General features: G+C 37.0%; 1 protein-coding gene and 1 non-coding gene across 5 annotated transcripts in view; one reads left to right on the top strand and one right to left on the bottom strand.

Moving 5' to 3' along the window:
• The window catches only part of TMCC1 (transmembrane and coiled-coil domain family 1), a 241,320-nt gene that overhangs the window by 86,070 nt on the left and 135,324 nt on the right, over nt 1–19,926 (bottom strand). The window lies entirely within an intron of this gene.
• LOC112662994 (U4 spliceosomal RNA) lies at nt 2,136–2,273 on the top strand. The gene has a single exon (XR_003138986.1). It is a non-coding gene; the product is annotated as a U4 spliceosomal RNA (small nuclear RNA).

Here is a 19,926-nt window from a genome sequence, read left to right as displayed (position 1 = left end):
AAAAAAAAAAATCCAAAACATTGTAATATATTTTCCATCTTCAACACTCAAGTTGAATTCTCTGTAAAATTCAAGCTGCCTGTCTTCTTTTATTTATCCTTTGGAGGGTGAGGCCTTAGTACCCCTTGTTCTGAAACCTAATTGTATGGGAGAGGGGCAGTGGAGGATATTTACTTAACATGCATAATTTAAAAGTTTGCACAAATGACAGAAGTGACTGCTTACACTATAAAATCTTGACCCCTCAACGTAGCAATCTCACTATTACCCAGCTATCAGCAATAAAACTATGCCAGTTCTCTAGGTAGCATTCTGGAAGGACGAATGATCATATCAGCAAGATCCTATGAGTTATGTTACTCTATCTCTTTCCTTCATGCTTGGAGTTGGGTTGTTAAACCCATTCAGCCATTATATTAATATCCCCATTTTCACAGCAACAGAATTGTCAGTGATTCATTATACATATTGCTGCAAAGGATTTAATAAAACAAAGACAAAAACCAACCCAGAACAGTTATAAAGTTTCCTTTCTGGATGGAATATATCCCAATTCTTCAGCCATTTGGAAATCATCAGTGAATGCTGACAAGGTATACTAATAAAGCTAATCTAACCCATTAAAACAATAAATTCCAAATGCCTATGTTAAACAAAAATCAATTTAAAAGTAAAAAGCACCAAAAAAAGAAATAAAAAATAAAAAATAAAAACGAAATAAAAGAAAAAGGCACCTAAAACACACTATAAATTTAGTAGCCAAATATTATGTCTTGGAAGAGGGAATAGTTTTCACGTTTTTTTGTCAAGTGATTACCTAAAAATGTACAATTTTCCTAAATACATGAAGCCAATCTTTCACATTATGACATGAAAAAAAGAATGATTTTAGGAAGGCAGTAACAAAGAAATCGTGATCTCTCAGGGAGTTGTTTTTTATAATCCACATCAAAGTGAAACATTCTCAAAGTCATTTTTACTTTTAAAAAGCAACACATATATACAAAAGTACTTAGCAAATTAAATCTAGCAATATATAAAAAAGATAATTAATACATTACAAATAAGTGGGATCCATTCCAGGAATGCTAGGCTGGCTCAACACATGAAAATCAATTGATGTAATTCACCATACTAATAGGCTGCATAAGAAAAACCAGATGTCATATCAAAAGATGAAGAAAAAGCTTTCATTAAAATTCATATCTATTCATGATAAACCTCTCAGCAAACTAAGAATAGGAAGAAACTTCCTTAAACTAGAGAGGAGTATTTATGAAAAACTGACAGGTGGCATCATTACTTAATGGTGAGAGAACGAATGGTTTCCCTTAAGACCTAGAATAAAATAAGGATGTCTTTTCTCACAATTCTTTTATTTTTATTTTTTTATTTTTATTTATTTTTAATTTTTTAAATTTTTTTATTTTTACTTATGATAGGCACACAGTGAGAGAGAGAGAGGCAGAGACACAGGCAGAGGGAGAAGCAGGCTCCATGTACCGGGAGCCCGACGTGGGTTTCGATCCCGGGTCTCCAGGATCACGCCCTGGGCCAAAGGCAGGCGCCAAACCGCTGCGCCACCCAGGGATCCCTCACAATTCTTATTCAACACTATACTAAAAGTCTTAGGTAATACAATAAAGAAAAGAAAAAGAAAGAAATAAAGGGCATCCAGATTGGAGGGAAAGAGAAAATGGCTGGGAGTCTACTATGAAAAACAGCTATGTCTTTAAAAATCTAAGAAATAGAGGAAAGAGGGATCCCTGGGTGGCGCAGCGGTTTAGCGCCTGTCTTTGGCCCAGGGCACGATCTGAAGACTCGGGATCGAATCCCACGTCAGGCTCCTGGTGCATGGAACCTGCTTCTCCCTCTGCCTGTGTCTCTGCCTCTCTCTCTCTGTGTGACTATCATAAATAAATAAAAATTAAAAAAAAAAAAAAAGAAAAAGAAATAGAGGAAAGAAAAGAAATAGAGGAAAGAAAAAGTAGAAAAATGCTTTTAATATTAGTATTTTTCAGCAGAAGATCCAGTATTTGTTGGCAAATAACATTTGTACTCATAAAAATAGAAATTAGGGGTAGGAGAGGTCCTGTGGACTGAAGGCATATATCCCCACTAGAATTCATGTGTTAAGCTTTGTGCAGTGGCAGTATCGTAGCCAATGAGGTTTATCCGAGGCGCGATTATTGCTAATAGAATTCATGTGTTAAATCTTAACCCCCAAGGAGCTGGTATTAGGAAGTGGGATGTTTGGGGGATGATTAGGTCATGAGGATGGAATTCTCATGAATGGGATTAGTGCCCTTACAAAAGCATCACCAAAAAAAGGACAGAGAAAGTTTCCCTGCCCATTCTACTATGTAAAGTTACAGTGAGAAGATGGCTAGTCTATGAAGAAGCAAGTCCCCACCAGAAACTGAAATCTCCTAGCACCCTGATCTTGGATTTACTTCCTAGACTTCCTAAATTTCTGCTGTTTATAAGCCACTCAGTCTAACAGCCTGAATAGATTAAGATCGAGGGCTTTATAGTCATCACTGCAGTTTTTAAAATTTTTAGAATTCTAGAAAAGGAAAAGTTTGACTCAATGCCCCCCTTTTTAAAGATTTTACTTATTTATTTATGAGAGAGAGAGAGAGAGAGAGAGAGAGAAAGCACAAGGAGGAGGAGGGGCAAAGGGAGAGGTTGGAGAAGCAGGCTCCCTGCTAGTGGGGAATCTGATGCAGAGTTCGATGTGGGGCTCGATCTCAGGACTCTGGGATCATGACCTGAGCTGAAGGCAAATGTTTAACCAACTGAGCCAACCAGGTGCCAATGTTATAAATCAATGTAGATTTATAACACTGTCTGGAATGTCTGGATTAAGTGCAAGTGATGAATAAAACTATAATTTCTTATAATTAGCAGCATAAGCTATGAGAGAGGCATCTTAGTTTACCCAGAATTCAAAGGAAAATAGTGTTAAGATGTTAGAGAATCTCTACCATAGGCCATGAGGTGATGAGGGGATTCCAGGGGGTCTGGGTTGCAGAGCTGTACTATATTATTTGTGAATTTAGTCAGCATCCAATGAATTATCCTAATTCAATTCAACTGTCTAAAAATAAGAAGAAATGGGACCTTTACTGAAAAAGTTTGAGGATCTCTTATTTCTAATCTGAAACTAAAAAAAAAAAAAAAAAAGGAATTATCACCTATGTAGAAGATCTTTTTTTAAATTGTATTTATTTGACAGCAAGGGAAGGAGAGAGAGAGAGCACAAGGCGGGGGGTGGGTGAGGGAGTAGTAGGCTCCCTGCTCAGCAGGGATGTGAGGCTAGATCCCAGGGTCTTGGGATCATGACCTGAGAAGAAGGCAGATGGTTAACTGGCTGAGCCACCCAGGTGCCCCCTATGTAGATTTTGAGAGGAATTTTCTTGGCCTCTGATTCAGGTATACTCTAAGCTAAATTTATTTGGGGTAATGTTCTCCTTAGAAGATCTGCAGAAAGCTTAAACCTCTCCCACCCAGGGTAAATATAAAACTGAAAGGTAAAGATGGGTTGCTGACTACTTGAAATAAGGAGCAAAGGGAAGGAAAGCCACGCAATAAATGTCTTCCTCTTCCTTACTTCTGTGGAAATGGCAAAACCAAGTCAAAATAAATCTACTTGATAAAACCACTCATCTCTATGTGAGCTGGAATTGCTTGGTAGGTCTGAGAGAGCAGACTGATAGAATGATAATGAGAAAGTGATGCTCTGATGTGTTAGGATGCCATGCCAGACTGCTAACTAAATTCATTCATTCAAATATTCATATACACAATCATCCACACATACATTTTGAGTTTATGGCATTTGTAAGGCTCTGTGCTAATATGTGTCGAAAATAAAAAGATGTCTGTGTTGCTGAAAAGCACCCCACTTCCTAATTGTAAAAATGAATAAATATTTCAATTTGCTTCAGGTATATTATACTTAAAATAGAAGCCAGGACACAGTTCTTTATAATCTAGTTCAAAGATACTTTATAACAAAATAAAATTATAAAAGTCCAAACAACTTCAGAAAGTCATTTTTAAATACTTAGGGGCACCTGGGCAGCTCAGTCGGTTAAGTGTCCTCTTGATTTCAGCTCAGGTCATGGTCTCAGGGTTGCAAGATTGAGTCCCACATCAGTCTCCGTGGTGGGCATGGAGCCTGCTTAAGATTCTCTCTCCCCTTCTGCCCCTGCCTACTTCTAATAAAAAATGCCCACATATTTAGACATATGGACCTCAATGTGTTCATGAGTTTATTATTAAAAAAACAAGAAACAAGCTTATTGAGAAGTGCCTAGAGAAATGATTTAAAGCAGATGTAGGTATTTTGTTTTCATTTATTATAAATCCTGCTGATTAAATGTTTCTTCCTCCTTCTTATTGTCCCCTACTCTGAGAAACGTAATCATCCATTCTTTTTCTAACTCAAGGTAAGATTTGAGGGATAAATTGTAAAACAAAACAAAAAACAAACCAAAACATGGGTCTAGTCCTAAATGAAATTAATCTATCCCACAAGAGAAGATCAGGATAAAATTATAACACTACTATTTATTTATTTAGTTCAAAGTATTTCAATTCTCACATTTAGTAGAGTCAGACAGTTTCTTCATTCATAAAATAAGGGGTTGGATTATGTAATCTTTAAGGTCTCTTCCATCTCTAAGAGACTGTGATTTTCTTTTATCCTTTTGAAAACAGGCATAAAGAGCTGTACTATGACTTGCCTGAGGCTAACAGAAATTTGTCAGCATGGCTAGGATTAGACCCCTAATTCATCCCTGAATTCATTAGTGATACACAGAAAAGTCAGACTCAGCTCTGATCTAATGGAGCTCAGTCTAATAGGGGAGGAAAGGCAAGTGAACGGTAATGGACATGACACAGTTTTAGGTACAGAGCCAAGAGAAGGTAAAGAGGTATGACCTGGGAATTTCATCATTTCTTCTTTCAAGGCCTTCAAACATCTTTCTGCCAAATCTTTTTTTTTTTTTTAAATGTTTATTTATTTATGATAGTCACAGAGAGAGAGAGAGAGAGAGAGGCAGAGACATAGGCAGAGGGAGAAGCAGGCTCCGTGCACCGGGAGCCCGATGTGGGATTCGATCCCAGGTCTCCAGGATCGCGCCCTGGGCCAAAGGCAGGCGCCAAACCGCTGCGCCACCCAGGGATCCCCTTTCTGCCAAATCTGATTATCTTAGGAAGCAATGTAGGTTAGACCTCATATACTTATGTTCTCAAACTAATATCTGGAAATGATATAAAGTTTCACATTTTTACTCTTGACCAGAGGTAAAAATGAACCAAGAATAATTAAACCACATCTCACTTCTTATAGCACATACACTATACTGATTTAAAGGGGAAGCAGGGGAAGGGGAACACCCGGGTGGCTCAGTGGTTGAGCATCTTGGCTCAGAGCATGATCCTGGGGTCCAGGGATCCAGGGATCAAGCCCTGCATCAGGCTCCCTGCGAGGAGCTTGCTTCTCCCTCTGCTTATGTGTGCCTCTCTCTGTGTGTCTCTCATGAATAAATAAATAAAATCTTTAAAAAATAAAAATAAAGGGGAAGGGGAGGGGAATTACAAAATTTATTTTTTAAATGCTCTTCATTATTAATAACAAACCTTCCCTGGACCAAAGCAATGAAGAATATCTTATCTACTTTTTCCCTTAGCAATGAAAGATCTTTCTATAAGGTGATGATTATCTAAAGATTATTTTAGACAATATACTCTTTCTGATTTTATTATGTTTGTCATGAATTCAAATGAGCCGATCTTACTATGCATTTTTGGTGCAAAATGAAACTTTTATTTCCCTTATATTATTAAAGGGGAACATGCTGTCCTTGGCAAGCAAACAATTTTGTCTGAGTTTGATAACTATTTGAGGCTTCAAAGGATTCTATAATTATCTCAGGTCCAACTAAATGGAAAAAGCAAACAGTTAAAACTATAGATATATTTTTTGAAGCATTAAGGAGATCAGTTTGATACAATAGTTTAAACACTATCAAAACACTCTTCAGCTACAGATTTTAATTCTAAAACCTCATCAATTTAGAGGATCTGGAAAGTGTGAAAGTTTCCCCACATCCACAGGAAATACACTCTGGTTTGGGTTTAAGGATACTACACAGTAAAAATAGAATTTGCAAATGCAATCTATGTACTTGAAGACAAAAAATGAGTATGATGAGATTATTATTTAAAAAAAATTTTTTAAAGATTTTATTTATCCATGAGAAACACAGAGAGAGGCAGAGACACAGGCAGAGGAAGAATCAGGCTCCCAGGGAGCCTGGTGTGGGAGTCGGTCGATCTGGGACTCCAGGACCACGCCTTGGGCAATAGGCAGACGCCCAATTGCTGAGCCACTCAGGGATCCCCAGTATGATTAGATTAAAACCCAAATTAAATTTCTGGTCCCCTAAATTATCACTCTAATAAAAATGAAGAGATGTAGACAATAGAAATATCACTGGCACTGCCTTTAGGACATTAGATGAATCAATTAAGAAAACATGTACTATTAGTTTTCTGTCAATGTGATACTATGAGAATACAACTTATCAAAATCTCTGGATATCTGATGGTCTTCTCTTTAATACCTCCTTAATTCTAATTTTTCCCAACTAGAATACTCTCAGATATCAGCCTGATCATAGTGAGAATGGTGGGAAGGGCAGGGGAAAGGTATTATAAGGTAGTATCTGATCTTGGCTTAAAGAATGGGTAAGATTTAGATACCATGATTGGGGTGGGCTGGGAAAGGAAAGGGAAGATAAAGTGATCCAAGCTGTAAGAAAAACCTAAGTGAAAAACAGAGTGAATACAGAGCCTACATAGCAAACAAAGAAAAATTCACTTTGGCTGAACATTAGACTCACTGGCTAATGAAGTTAAGCTAATTGGTGCTAATTCATGAAGAGGCTTAAGCCATAAACTGAGGAATACGAATTTCATTCTGAATACAAAGGGAGCACTTGAAGGCTGTATGGCAAGAGAAAGATGATAAGAAACATAGTTTAGAAAGATTTATGTAATTAGTATGCAAACAGATTAGGGAAAGGCAAAGTTGGAGATGGAGGCAGGGAAGACTTAAAAAGCTACTACTACAAAAAAAAAAAAGCTACAATTATCTTGAAAGAAGTGATGCTGGCCTGAACATTACTGGGCAATGTGAACAAATAAGAAAGTACAGACATACAAGACATTTTAATTATAGTACAATACCTCCTTAAGTGGGTAGACAAAGAGAATATTAAGAATGTAAAATATATATGCAATTTATTTAAAAGACAAAAGATTATTTTCCTTTCTATATAAAGAAAGAGATCCACAACTGTACAGAGATTTAGTCAGAAAAAAATATACAGATGGCCTAAAAACATAAGAAAAGATGCTTAACACTGCTCACAATAAAATAAGTGAAAATTACACCAAGAAACCATTTTTCACCTATCAGGTTAATACAAATTAGAAAGTCACAACCAACTAAGTTGGTAAGATAATAAGGAATGAGTGCTCTCAGATATCGGTGGGAATGCAAAATAGCGCAATCTCTTTGGTAGGAAATACAGAATCTAGCAAAGTTATTCTCACTTTTAGTAACTAAACTCAAAGACACATTAGTAAAGAATATGAAAAGATATATAAACAAGCCTATTCACTGCAGTACTTTAATTGCAAAAGCCCAGAAATAACTCAAATGTCCCAAAAGACAAAGCTAGATGAATAAACTATAGTTTAATCCTGTAAGAGACTACCATGCAGCTTTACAAAAGGAATAAGGATTATCTCTGTATCTTGTTATAGTGAGATCAAGTTTGTTTTTTTAAAAAAAACCAAACCAGTATATCAGAATAGTACACTGACATTTTTCTAAGAAACATGCATATAGGGGCACATGGGTGGCTTGGTTGGTTGAGCATCCAACTCTTGGTTTCAGCTTTGGTCTGGTCTTGGGTGGTGGGATTGAGCCTGGCCTGAGGGTTTGCAGCAACTGCCTGGGATTCTCTCCCTCTGCCCCTCCCCCTACTCATTCAAATAAATAAAATCTTAAAAAAATAAGAAAAGAAAAGAAACATATATGTATATGAGTGTATGTTTGAGTATGGAAGAAAATATATTTACACCTTTGTTTATCCTTTTTAAAAATGGAAAGCAGGGGCACCTGGGTTGTTCAGTGGTTGAGCATCTGCCTTTGGCTCAGGTTATGATTACAGGTTCCTGGGATTGAGTCCCTGCATCAGGCTCTGAGCCGGGAGCCTGCTTCTCCCTCTGCCTATGTCTCTGCCTCTCTCTGTGTGTCTCTCATAAATAAATAAATAATCTTAAAATAATAAAGCAAGCAAGCAAACAAGCAAAGGTGTGCCTGAGTGGCTCAGTCGGTTTAGTATCTGACTCTTGATTTCACTCAGGTCATGATCTCATGGTTCATGGGCTCTGCCCTCATTGAGGAGTCACCTTGGGATTCTCTCTCTCTCTCTCTCTCCCTCTGCCCCTCCCCCTACTCATGCACACACTCTCTCTCAAAATGAATAAATAAGATCTTTAAAAAATAACAAATAAAAAAAAAAAAACAAATAAAAATGGAAAGCAAAGCTTCCCCATCTCCCCTAAAAGTTACTTGTTCAGAGGAAAAAATAGGTGTAATGGACAAAGAAAGAAACTAGATTTCTCTGTTTTGCAGATTTGACTGTTTTGCAGATTTGACTTTGGAACCATTTGTATGCTTAAATAAGTATAAAATCAAATTAAACCAAAATGGAAAAAAATGGAAAAAAACCTCCCAAAATGTAAAAAGTGAAATGAAACAAGCTCATGTCAAATTGGTAAATTAACAACACAGAGAATTATTTCAAGTGACTTTAAAACATATTTTTACCTTACAGACAAAAACAACTACAAAGAAATATTGTACCATTTTCAATTGTCATACTGGCATAACACAGAAGCAATGGGCATACTCAGTGTTCAAAATGGTACTATTTTTCACCAAAAGGAACCAGGGATCCTTGGAAGAGCATAATTGATTCTTGATCTGGAGAAGAAAAATTTCTCAGCTTTTATGAGAAATACATAATTTCATAAATTTTATGAGATTAAATAAGGACTACTGGGTCATGTCAAAAAATTTATGAGCTATTTCCAAGAATAACATTATTTAGGGCACCAATCAGTTTACTACTTGGACAGAGGTACCACGTTATTATGAATTATATATTGAATATTCTTTCTCTAAAACTGTCAGTAGGCTGAATAAATCTTCACACTAAAAATTCCATGAGTATTCTATTAATACACTATCTTTCTCACTGCAGATCACCCTCAACAAATGTATATTAAGAATCTAGAAGCTGTAAGCAAGTAAAGTAAGTCAGAGAAAGACAAATACCATATGATTTCACTCATATGTGGAATTAAGAAACAAAACCAATGAGCAAAGGTGGGGGAGAGGGAGGCAAACCAAGAAACAGACTCTTAACTTTAGAGAACTAATGGTTATGAGAGGGGAGGTGGGTGGGGGAATGGGTGAAATCTGTGATGGGGATTAAGGAGTGCCCTTGTGATGAGCATCGGGTGACATATGTACCTACCTGTTGAACCACTAAATTGTACACTTGAAACTAACGTTACACTGTATCTCAACTAACTGGATTTTAAATAAAATTTTTAAAAAAAGAATCTAGAGGCTGAAAATATAATCATGAACATGAAAGATGTGTCCCTACCTTTATAGAGCTTAGTCTAGTGGAAAACAACGGCAATTCAAAATATTGAGATAGTACCCTGGTGGAATGTAGTAGAGAGTGCTAAGAGAACATAAAACAGGGGCAACTAACTCAGAGCTGGTGGATCGGAAAGTCTCTCTGAAGATATGACACCTAAGCTGATATCCAAAGGACATTCAAGAGTTTTCTTATGTTGCTTGTTAGTTGGGGATGAAAAATGGGGAGTGGGCAACAAGAGGGTCAGGAAAGAGACATGTGCAATGGCAACTAGAGTAGGACTCACTGAGGGACAAATGGTAATTTAGTGTGGCTCGTATATAGCCAGGGTGGGAAGGGTGAAAGATGAGGTTAATGAGGAAAGCAGAAGTCACGTTGTAAAGAATCTCTACAGATTATGTTAGGAGAGTTTTGGTCTTGTCAATGAAGAATTTTCAGGGGAGAAATGACTTCATTAAATCTGTCTGCAGCATCTAGAATGGAGTAGATAGGGGCAGTAACATAAGAAGCAAGGAAACCAGTTAGAAGACTGATATGGAAATCCAGGTGTGACACTGTGGATGGAGACATGTACATTCAAATACAAGAATCAAGGCCTTCATTGGTTGGGGTGAAGGAGGTATGCAGGGAAAAATAATTAGAAATGGAAGATAATGCCTAGGCTTCTGGTCTTAAGCAAATAGTTTCACAGGGAGTGATATTTAATAAGAAACATTGTAAAAGGGGCATATGGGTGGCTCAGTCAGTTAAGAGGCTGCCTTTGGCTCAGGTCATGATCCCAGGGTCCTGGGATCGAGCCCTGAGTCAGGCTCACTGCTCAGAAGGGAGTCTGCTTTCCTTCTCCCTCTCAACCCCCCCACCCCACTCATGTGCTCGCTCACTCTCTCTCAAATAAATAAATAAAATCTTAAAAAAAGAAAGAAACAAACAAACAAACACTGGAAAGGAAGTAGGTTTGGGAAAAGAAAGGAGAAGGGAAAATGAGTTCATTTTTGACCATGTTAAATACTGGGTGCCTCTGATACAACCCAAAAAAAGATGTCAAGTAGGCAAATGACTCTTTTTCTCATTTCCCACACTCAATCCATTACCAAATCCTGTCAGGTCCACCTTCAAAATATAACAAAAAATCTGTCCACCTCTCTTCATTGCCACATTTAAATACCCTACTACAAAGCATCATTATCTTCCTCCACAGTCTCTATGTATCCATTTTATTTTCTAGTCTTCACATGGTGGGCAGAGTGGTCTTTTAAAAATATTAATCAGGGTGCCTGGTGGCTCAGTCAGTTAAGCATCTGCCTTCAGCTCAGGTCATGATCCTAAGGTCCTGGGATGGAGCCCCACATTAGGTTCCTTGCTCCGTGGGGAGCCTGATTCTCCTAACCCTCCTCACTTGTGCTCTCTGTTACTATTATCTGTCTCCCTCTTTCTCAAATAAATAAATAAAATCTTTTAAAAATATATAAATCAGATCATGTTAACCTCTGTTTTTTTGTTAATCTCTATTTTAATCCCGAATGTGCTTCCTATGAATTTTAAAATAAAAACAGACTTACTACAGCCAAAAAATCCCTCCATGATATGCACCCTTTTACATCTTTTATTAATTGCTCTCACCTAGCCCTACCTACAGTGACGAGTTCCTCTGCTTCTAGGGAATTTCTTTTTTCATCAGAGAATTGCTCACTTTTCTTCATTCCCCTTTCCTCCTTCAAAACACAGGTCTTGCTCCTTGTCTTCAGATTTCAAGTATCAACTCTTCAGAGAGCTTTCCCTAACCACAATCTATCACATTACCTTGATTTACTGTCTTTGTACTAGAATCTGTAATCTTGTTTATTCCCTGCAACATAAACTCCATGAGAAATGAAACGCGTTTTACCTTTTTCACTGCTATACTTTGTATAGATGGTATACAGTTGATACATGTTTGCCAAATGAATTAACAAATAAATACATGAATAGGGCTCAGGGTGAGATCCTGGAGTCCCCGGATTGAGTCGCACATCGAGCTCCCTGTATGGAGCCTGCTTCTCCCTCTGCCTGTGTCTCTGCCTCTCTCTTTGTCTCGAATGAATGAATGAATGAATGGAACTACTCTACTTTCAGTTTAGAAGAAAAATCTTAGCTAGAGATACTGATTTAGGCGTCTTTCAAATGTGAATAACAAATAATGTCAGTGAAATACATTCCTCATGGAAAGTATAGAGAGAGAATAAAAGAGGGCTTAAAACAGAGCCTGGAGGAACATCAACATTTAAAGGATAAGCAGAAGAAAAGGGGTACCCCAAAAGAAGCAAGAAGCCAGCGCCAGAGAAAAAGGAGAAAAGCCAGCTAATCTTTCCAAAGTGCAAGATGCTGTAGAAAAGCAGTCTTTATTAGAAAGGGAGGTAAACTATGTATTCAATGGAGTCAGATATATAGTCAGCAAACATTTCTTAAGTGCCTACCATGTGCCAGGAACTATGTTATGCTATGGAGTTGAAATATAGGAATAAAGTTAACCAGAAAACAGATGAAACACTATTTAATCACTATTCAAACACTGATATAATCTTCTCTAAGTATGCTATGAGCAAGTCTCAATCTGATTCTTAATTATCACAACTGTTGAGAGAATTAAATGAGGTCTTGTTCATAAAGTGCTAAATATAATATCTGCAACACAAGAGGCACCCAATAAATCACAGCTACCGTTATTCAAATGATCTTCCCATCATGGATGAAAAAAAAATGTACAAAAAATACCAGTATACTATAACAATTTACAGTAACCTTCCTAGGGGAATAATCTGATTTAAAAATCCATGTCTATTCTAAGAATACTAAAGTAAGCAAAGGGATGGGGTTTTTTATGGGGAAACCACTGAGAGGTACCATCTCAAGGTTTTTTCCAACATTCCAGTTTGGTTTCAGTACAGGCAAAGTAGTATTTAAGTGACTGAAAAGTAGATTAACAGACTCATAGACTTCAGTGCACAGCTATTTATTTAGCTCCCCCCCTACCCCAGATATGACTCAGAGAAACACCACACACCTGCCTTCTCCCTCGAGAGAGAGGCTCCTTGGGTTTATCTTATTCTAGAACAAGACTTCTTGACTTTTCTAAAAGTAGACAGGTTAGAAGGAAAAGCACAGTATGACAGCCCAATTATATCTCATTTTTTGTGCTTTATTTTTTTAGATTATATTGTTTAATTATCCTCATAAGAGTCAAGAGATTTGCCTGTTTTTAAATAAAGAACAAAAGTACACTAAGTTGAAAAAAGACAAATTCCTCTGAAACACTAAACAAGAAAATGCCAGAATGCTTCTCACTTAAATTCCAATTGGGAACATGAGGCTGAAATACCATTGATCAACAGGAACCTTTATTTTGCATGCTACACAATCCAACCCCCAACCGAAATGCCTCCTTCCTACCAGCGCACACTACTTTCCATTGATTTCCCTCTACTTTAGTTGTCGCCTCAACTCTAGCGATCAAGGCTCCAGTGATTATCTTCTGGCCAAAGGAAAATTATTTTCCTTGTTTCTCTTTTGTTCTTCTCTAACAGACTACTAGTTATTTTGTCCGGACCATGTGGGCAGCAGGGCTACAGGCCTTCTGCCAGTCACACATGCTTAGCAAGCAAAAGTAAACAAGACATTCTTCTAAGCCGAAACGTTCTAAAAGGAAACCACAGCATTTAAGTTTCTGAATATTCTCAGGTAAATAGTCTGTTTACTAGACAGAGTGCATTAACAGACAATGGTCTGGGATAAAAACCAACCAATTCAAAATTTAAACACAGATCTAAGTTTTTCTTTACTATTAAGGCCAAAAGAACATGAAATTGGAAAGTAATACCCTAATCGTAACTCAATCACTATGCATTTGTGCTTGTGCCTCTGTAAGGCTAAAGATACTTTTCCCTTTCTGGCCTTCAGACCAGGTAGAATTTTTAATATCGGATCTCTTTGCAGTACAGCATAATTGCTAGAAGTATAATATTTTCTCAATATTAATAAGGTCCCTTTTAAACAATTATTAAAACAACTTAACTCCATCCTAACAAGGTTTTGTTCTGTTGTTTGTGGGTGTTTTTTTTCTTTTGAGACTCTAGCATCAAACAACTGCTTTTTGATTTGGCACCTTATTCAGAATTCAATGACTTGCGGTAGAAGCACATCTTCCACCGTAATATACAGAGACTACCTAGCAGCAGTAAATCAACTAAGTGGTTGATCATGTGCTTATTGGTAGTAGAAATTAAAAACCAAGATGTAATTTCCAGCTTTAAACCCCTTGTCAGATTTTACTTCTAAGACAACATTGCAAAATTTAAAAATGTCTCATATTTTAACTTCATTTCCCACACAGGGCTAAAGTCAAGGAAGTCTCTTGACATAATTTTTTCTGTGTAACAACCATAATGTAAAACAATCATAAGGTCCTTAACAATATATATATATATTTTTTAAAAGAGACAGAGAGAGACGGAGAGTGCACACACAGGTGGAGGGAGAGGAGAGAGTGAAGCTCAAGCAGGCTCCATGCTCAACTTAGAACTCAACTCAGGGGTCAATCTCAAGACCCTGAGATCATGACCTGAGGTGAAATTAAAAAGTTGGACACTGAACCAACTGAGCCACCCAGGCACCTAGGGTCAGTCCTTATCAATCTTAAATTCTTTCTCTAGGTTGCATTCTCATCACATATACTCATCATTTTACTAAAAATTCTCTTTCTAATATGGTATCCTATTTTAAAGATGTAAAAAGGTATCATTTGTGGTACATTTTTGGTGGTAAGGGGGAATCAGGGAAACCTCTCTCCTTTAAACCACCCCAGCTTTCAGATATAATTAACATATTATGGCACATTTAACTTTGCATAGTAGTTGGTTCTTTAATATCATGGGAAATATCCTCACACAGTAGTGGTTATGTAATTAAGTTACAAAAAGAACATACTCGGGATCCCTGGGTGGCGCAGTGGTTTGGCGCCTGCCTTTGGCCCAGGGCGCGATCCTGGAGACCCGGGATCGAATCCCACATCAGGCTCCCGGTGCATGGAGCCTGCTTCTCCCTCTGCCTGTGTCTCTGCCTCTCTCTCTCTCTCTGTGACTATCATAAAAAAAAAAAAAAAAAAAAGAACATACTCAAAGTCTTCATGATGAAGATTTGCCTCTCTGAATTCCTTTTAGATCTTAGCAGATCAAATGGCCTGAAGAATAGGAAATATGAAGTCCTACCTTTCCAAGTAAAATGCCAATCATAACAACAATCTACATCTTAAACCAAAACGGAACAATGTGCGGTAAGGTAGGACTCCTTTTGGGAAAAGGAGGTTTGATCACTTAATAGTTTCAGTAAGGACTAAGGACTAAGGTCTAAGGACTACTTCTGGCACCAATGATGATACATCCTATAAGTCAATTACTTCATCTCTCTAAGCAGCAATAAGATGAAGATAATACCACTTTAGCACTTTTATCCCTTGCCTGTCATGCCAGAATAGTTGTTCAATGATATTTCTGGAACAACAATAAAAAACTTTGGTCTGAGTCCACTGCTGGACTGATGTCTGAGACCATTGATTGTATCATTTCAATCCCCTTCTCACTGCCATGTTTCTCAAAGAAGCTGCCCACACTTACTAATTTCATTTCTCCATTCCATATTCTACACTTTGTTACTGCTGTTATCTAGCTTCCATCACATTCTACCGAAATTTCTCAGTAAGATTTTGTTTTGCCAACATAATGGAAAAAAACAGTAAACTGAAAAGGTCAGTCGAGAACTTAGGTTCAAGCCATCAACTTGACATTTACAAACTTTGTATATTTAAGCATTTCATTTGTAACACTGAGCATCACTTTCCTCATTTGTAAAATTAATGGATTAGATGACAATCTCTAGGATGTCTTCCTTTACTAAATCTATAGTTGTATGAATAAGTTCAGTCAGTCTTCACTTTAATTTCTCTTTGGCATTTGTCACTCGTCACTACCTTCACTCCTTTATTATCCACTCAAAACCCTTCCACTCATGACTTTAAGTGTTACTTCTAAACTAACTTCATGATCATTATCTAACCCTAAATTCTCTATTTCCAAATGCAAAATCTCTTCATTTAGCCATGTAATCTTCACCAAAGATATAATATACACACTCAAACTTGCACTCAAACCAACAAACCACCCATCAGCTTGCCCCAAATCTCCTATTTTCTTAACAATTAAAATCCTCATTACCCAGAGTCTTGGCTTAAAATCTGGGTCTTCCTTCTTTCATCTCATTTTCAGTAAATTCTGTTGATCTTTATTCTAAAAAATGGATATTCGCTCTTTTTAAATTTCATCATTCATGACTGGATTACTCTAAAAGCCTACTACTTATTCTCTCAATCCTAGTCTGTTCACTCTCCAAACTATCCAGTATTCTCTTGCACTGTTCCATATGGTAACCACTAACTATGGCAATTTAAAATCAAATATTAAATTAAAACTTCAGTTCCTCAGTTGTACAAAGTGCAGTTTTTCAAGTGCTTAACAGACACATGTGGCTAGTGACTATTATACTGGATGGCACAGATATAATTCCATTCTCACTGAAAGTTCTATTGTAAGGAGCTATTACCTTAGACAAAAAAAAAAAAAATTAAAGGACTGATTTGAGGGAAAGTTTTTTTTTTTTTTTTTTAAGATTTTATTTATTTATTCATGAGAGACACACAGAGAGAGGCAGAGACAGAGGCAGAGGGAGAAGCAGGTTCCCTGCAGGGAGCCCAATACGGGACTCGATCCTCAAATTCCAGGATCACGCCCTGAGCCAAGGCAGAAGCTCAACCACTGAGCCACTAAGGCGTACCAACAACAAAGTTTCTTAGCACACTATTTACATCATAGGTTTCCATCTACTTAAGAACGTGGGCTGGATTATTAACACTAAACAAAACCAGTCTGAAATCCTTATTCTGGCATCTAAACCCTCCACACTTGGCTTCACAAAACATCTTCATACATTTTCTTTGCTAAATTTGTTGGCCAAGCAGTTTTCACTAATTATGTAGGGCACTATGCTCTCATTATTACATTCATTCCTTCAATAAATAAGCAAATTGTAGGAGACACTTCCAGGTTTGAGGGATTCTGCAGAGAAGAAAACGTACAATAATGTTTGGAATGATTCATTGTTCCCTCTCCTCTCACTGGTTCTCTGCCTATCTGTTTTTGAAAGCCCATCTCCTTCAAGCTCTCCTAGCTTACCTTTCCCTTGGTAAGCTCTCAGAGCACTAGTATACAGGCCACATTTGGACACAATTAAATAGTTTGTCTTCTTTCAAGCTTTATCTTCCCAATCAGAATTTAAACTAAAGGAATTTGGTATTTACATCAGAGAGAAAAAGACAAAATTAGTAAATGATATAGTATATTAGAAAGTAATAAATGCTAGAGACAAAACAATAAAGCAAGGGGATATGGTAGTTTTACAGTGCTCAGGGAAAGTCTTGCTGAGATGATTGGAAAAGATGACATTTAAGGAAAGATGTGAAAGCAATGAGCAAATGAGTGATATAGCTAACTGGAGGAAGAACATCCCAGGCAGAGGGTAAAGTACATTGCAAACGTTCTGAGGGAGGAGTATGCTCTGTATGTTCCAGGGATGGCAAGGGGGCCAGTATAGTGGAAATGAGCAAAGGGGAGAATAGAATATGACGTCAGAATTAACAGATAGACTCTGTAGGCGACACAGGGTGAATGAGAAAGCAAGACACTGGAGGGTTTTGATCATAGGAATGACATCATCTGGCTTAAGTTTTATTAGTATCACTCTGTCTCTTGGATGAAGATAAACTCTAATGGGGCAAGCATAGATGCTGGAGGACTAGGACTAGTTAGAAGGTTAATACAATAATATAGATGAAAGAGGAGGGTAGGAAAAACCAGAAATAGACATATTTAAATATTTTAAAAATGGAAGCGGGAGGATCTACTGGTATATTAGGAATGAGAATGAGATATCGAATCAAAGATTTTAGCGTGAAGCATGGAGATGCAAATAAATGAAAAGGAGAAGACCAAGAAACCAGGGAGCAGGGAGGATACCAGAAGCTTTTGGACAAATTTTGAAATATCTACTAGACATCCTAATGGAGATGTCAAGTAGGCATCTGAATATACAGGTCTAGAGTTCAAGGAAAAGATCAGGACGATAAATGTACATTTGAGAATTGTCAACATATAGATGGTATTTAACATCATAAGACTAAATAAAATCACTAAGAAAGCAGTATATTGGACTGAACCTGCATTGCAGTATTAATTAAAATCAAGAAAGGAGACTGAAACTGAAAGACCAGTGAGGTAGGGGAAAACCCTGAGTGTGGTATCCTGAAAGCCACATGAAAAAAGTATTTCATTGAGGATACACCCTCCAAGTACCAAATGTTGCTGAAAATCAAGGTAACAATTGATCATCGATTTAGTAACAAAGGGGACACAGGAGATCTTGGCAAAGCACCCGCGAGGGACTGATACTAAGGAAATGAGTAACACCTATGTTTTGAAGTCTTCAAAGCTGTAGAATTAGAGTGGTACTGATAGACGTAATAATCTCTCATTGCTTACTCCTCCTTTGACCCCTAGGGGGAACTATTTTTTTTTGGTATAGAAGGAGTTGGAAAAAAGAGAGAGGAGCGTCTCTTGGGTATGTTGTGTCATCATCTTTTCTATACTTTTCTGGTGGTTGCTGAGTACCATTTGATTATCATATGAGTTGTGGTATGTTATTTCTTACTATTTGGAAGCTAGGAAAAAAACCTCCCATTTATAAGCTAAAGCATTATACTTAATAACTTTTAAAGGTAAAAGAAAAAATTTTCAAAATCTGTGAATTTAACAATCAGAATGGGAATTCCATGTAGGCTGTCCCTTAAAACCAACTATTTTATACTAGCCTTTTTGTTCTTTCCCTTAACCTGAGAAATAGGCAAGGTGGTTCTTAAAGCCACTATCTTCACAACTTAACAAAGTCAGACACAAATACATTTCTACTGTTAAAAAAAGGACTGAGTTAGGTTTGTCAAACCTAGTGACAACTCAAATATTGTGTTACTAGTCTCTTGGGATGAATGAAACATGAATCCTCCTGTTTTTCAGGTTAGCTAGAGTCTGAAAAGTGTCATATACCTAACAGTCTCTTTATTATCTAAATATCTAATGTATTTGCTCACTGAATAACAGAGAAAGGAAATTTCATTAGGATGTTTCTAAGTACTGATGTTTATGTAGGAGTCTAAATGACAAAATCTACAGGGGCACAACTTTCTAAATCTCAAAATCTAGGAAAAATGCAGTCAGACACAAAAATTTTTCCAGTGGTCAGTACAGCTCTAACATTTATTTTGTGATAATTTTCACACACAAGATACAGCACTTATTAAAGGTGGTAGATTATCATCCCTTGACACAGACCTTTATTTATAAAAGGAAGATGGGGAGAGAAGCCTCTATTTTCAATATGCACCCAAACAGAAAAAAAGGACTGAAAGCCACGTTAGTTGTCCTGAATATTTTTTTTGTCCTGAATATTTAAAAGTACTTGACAGTTGTAAAATGTGGTGTGAAATATTACCTTATATTTAAGAGTTTTAAATACCATTCCAAATATATTCATATCCATTGTCTACTTGTTTCTATGAGGTAATAAGAGTAAACAATATGCCATTTTAAGATTCAGGAACTAATGCACAGAGAAATTATTTATCTAAAGTCAAACAATCAAAGAACTCTGAGTTTCTACTTATGGGCTCTTTTCATCATATCAAAAAGATGAATTTAAAATGTAAATACCTGGGACACCTAGGTGGCTCAGTGGTTGAGCGTCTGCCTGCAGCTCAAGGTGTGATCCCGGGGGTCCCAGAATGGAGTCCCACATCAGGCTCCCCATAGGAAGCCTGCTTTTCCCTCTGCCTATCTGTCTCTATGTGTCTCTCATGAATAAATAAATAAAATCTTTAAAATAAATAAATAAAAATGTAAATACCTACAAGAACCAGGATAAGGCTGCCAGTTAATTGCCATTTCTGATAAAGTTTGGTATCTACGAAGAAGATAATATTAGCAGATATTCAACAAATATTTGGTGTCTACTATATGGCAAGTCTTATCAGACA

The sequence above is a fragment of the Canis lupus genome, chromosome 20, assembly GCF_003254725.2.
Source record: "Canis lupus dingo isolate Sandy chromosome 20, ASM325472v2, whole genome shotgun sequence".
In the NCBI taxonomy this organism is placed as follows: domain Eukaryota; kingdom Metazoa; phylum Chordata; class Mammalia; order Carnivora; family Canidae; genus Canis; species Canis lupus.
The sequence above is the reverse complement of the archived record's forward strand: the minus strand, read 5'-3'. Positions and strand labels throughout refer to the sequence as shown.